The sequence below is a fragment of the Sceloporus undulatus genome, chromosome 6 (genome assembly GCF_019175285.1).
Source record: "Sceloporus undulatus isolate JIND9_A2432 ecotype Alabama chromosome 6, SceUnd_v1.1, whole genome shotgun sequence".
NCBI lineage: Eukaryota > Metazoa > Chordata > Lepidosauria > Squamata > Phrynosomatidae > Sceloporus > Sceloporus undulatus.
In genome coordinates this window covers 67,476,853-67,480,268 of record NC_056527.1, presented here as the reverse complement: position 1 = coordinate 67,480,268, position 3,416 = coordinate 67,476,853, and positions in this window count along the sequence as shown.

Genomic DNA, 3,416 nt, shown 5'->3' with positions numbered 1-3,416 from the left:
TTCAGGCTTCTGGTGGAGACTAGGCTTGGGGTTCCTGGACATTTAGCTCTGCAAAAAAGCAGTACTAACAGTTCATATTGGATGCTGATCTTGTTATTTTTATTATGTTTTTATCGATTGTTTTAACTGTATAAGCTGTTTTGTGGTCCAAAAGAACAAACTTTAAGTGCCTGAATAACTATTATGGTATGAATAAATTCATATGTACAAATGAACATGAAGGATAACTCATGTTTGCGGCACATTGATGAACTAATGAAGGAGGGCACTAGGGATGTTCCTTGCATGGACATTGCTTGGACTAGGGCAAACCAGAGCCATCAAGAATGGCACTAAAGTGCCTCAAACATTCACTTTCTACCTTCCCACTGTAAGGCCACCAGCCAGATATGTATTTCCATGCAAGTTATCTTGTAATGGAGAATCAAAAAATAGGACACCTGAGGCATTTCTATGCCTACTGGGCAGCAAACTCTGACACTGCCGCAAGGCTGCCTCCTTAACCTTAATCACATTTTGGGAGAAATATACATTCAATAAAATAAAGGCCTATTACAGACTGCCAAAATAAAGCTGCTTTGGGTCTCTTTGGAGGTATGCTGTTTAAATGATGCATGCATCTTAAGAATCCGGAAGCTGCACCAAAGCTGCACTCCAGTGCTTAGGAATGGAGTGTGGCTTTGGCACGAACTCCGGACTCTTAGGACCCATGCATCATTTAAATAGCATGCCTCCAAAGAGACCCGAAGCAGCTTTATTTTGGCAGTCTGTAACAGGCCAAAATGAATAAACCTGAAAAATCAGCTGTATTCATGTCAATACTTCTAACAAAAGAGCATCAGGACTGAGATATTATAAGACTGCAACCTTAGGGGGGGAAGGGGGGGGAATAGGGCAACATAAAAACCTAGTTTTTAATGCATGTAAGCTCCAAGAGGACTTATTTTGAAGTAGATATATTTATTTTTGAGTTATATGTCTGTGTTCCACAAGTCATTTACCTGCACTACTCTACTGCTCTACAGTAAGTAGGTATTGGATGGTACTCAAGGAGCACCACTGCATGCATGATTTACTGCTAAAAAGGATGTGTAATAGAGTTCCCGGGTGGCTACTGTCCTCATAGGCCTGTGCCACCTCAGACTGTTAAGTATGTGTGTCACATAAATGCTTCTCTCTATCTCATTCAGAGATCTTTGCAAGTGAAAAGTTGACACTTCAGGGAGACAGCTAGAACCTTTTTTGACTGATGCATCAGCTTTGTCGTTAAAAATAACTTTTGAAGTCAATATTTAAAAATACTACTTCCCATCTGTATTCTGAAGCAGTAAAGTCCTATGAGGATAAAATGTCATGTGGTGATTCACAACACTGTTCACTCAGCTCTTGGTTGGGGCAGCCACCTTGCAATGACATCAGTTTTCACCCCAGATGTAGTTTAAGGGGTTGGAATAGTCGAAGTGTTCATCTGGTTATGTATAATGTCCAACAAATTTGCACTATGATTCTACGCGACTCTAGCTTACAACAAAGAGTGCTGCCGATATAAGAAGGTATTAATCAGTAGACATACAGGGAATCTTAATTGGCAAGAATGGATGAAACAAAGCATTAAAATGTGCGAGCTTTATGGGATTCCCCATCACTCTTTAAGCATCCTGTGAATGTTTGTTGCCGCCTGCCCTCCAATACTGTAAATATTCATTAAGAGAGCAACAATTGGGACAATTAAAGCAGCACCTATTTTACGTTAATTAGTTCCCACAGAAACATCTTATCTAAGGATGTAAAACCAACAGGAATCACAAAAGGAGACACACTTACTTCTGTAAATGTACCATTTAGTTATCATCAGGCAATTGAAGCTCAAAGAAAATGACTCAAGATCACCCAGGGAATGTTGTGGCTGAATGCAGCTTTGTTTCTAAGGCTGCATCCACATTGCAGAGATAACCCATTTTGACACTGCTTTAACTGCCCTGGCTCAATGCTATGAAATTCTGGGAACTGGAACTGGGGGCCACGACAAACTCCAGTTCCCAGAATCCCATAGCATTGAGCCAGGGCAGTTAAAGCCATGTCAAACTGGGTTATCTCTGCAGTGTGGATAGTGCCTGAGACTCACCACTACCTCTCACTATACTCAAGGGTGGCCCAAAAAAACATTTTACTGCCTAACATTTATGCCCTATTCTATTTGGAAACATTGAGTACAGTGGCAGGGGCATCCTTCTTCAGCTGTGCCAATATGACTCCTTCCTCTGCCATAGCTTAAGGCAGAAGACTAACTTAGAGGACAGTGGGCAAGCTGCATGGCACACAGCTCTCTCCTCCAACTTCTTGGTGCCACTACCCACAACCATCACTCATCTGAAGCAAGCCCCTCACTCTGACTGGTTCTATTTTTATGTGCTTGCAGTCCATAGGAAATTGCTTTCTTCAACACAGAATTCTACAACTTCATAAGAAAAAGTGACCAAGTTGTTATTTCTCTACAAGAATTTAAAATGTGAAAAAAAACCCCAAAAACCAGTGTATTAGAATTAGTGCAGTGCAGTGGTCAAGGATTGTGGCTAAAGAGCAAAAACACCAATGGCAGGAGAACAAACTAAATTCTTTATTATAGGAATGCTATTCTATGGCCTGTTACAGACTGCCAAAATAAAGCTGCTTCGGGTCTCTTTGGAGGTATGCTGTTTAAATGATGCATGCACCCTAAGAATCTGGAAGCTGCACCAAAGCTGCACTCCAGTGCTTAGGAATGGAGTATGGCTTTGGCGCAACCTCCGGACTCTTAGGACCCACGCATCATTTAAATAGCATACCTCCAAAGAGACCCCAAGCAGCTTTATTTTGGCAGTCTGTAACAGGCCTATGATAGGAAAGTTACTGAGGGGGCTATTCTAATCGAGCTACAGCTCTAGGATGGTCTCAGAGAACGGGGTGAGGAGTGGAAACATCCAGAAGGCACAACGCCCAAGACTTTATAGCAGCATGGCTTAAGGACTAATATGCATGGATTTGTATTTGAGTTTTCCCCTTTCATTTGGCAACAGCCTCCGTTCTCCTTGAACCATTTCAATTTTCTTTCCAGAACGAACTCCACAACGTCCTCTTTTTGTTGTTGTTGTTTTAAGCATGGCGAAGGAGGATACATTTACACTTATGTGTTTTTAAGCTTCTATTTTTGGAATGCCCTCTGTGTTTGTATTGTACAGTATTGTGTATTGTGTGTTGTGCTTTATTCTTATTGGAAGCCGCCTCCTTGATCCAACCGGAGAGGCAGTATATAAATAATTCATTATTATTATTATTCAGAATAAATTTTATTTATATACCATCTTTCCAAATACACGATTTACATAATAAATTATTATTATTATTATTATTATTATTATTATTATTATTATTATTAT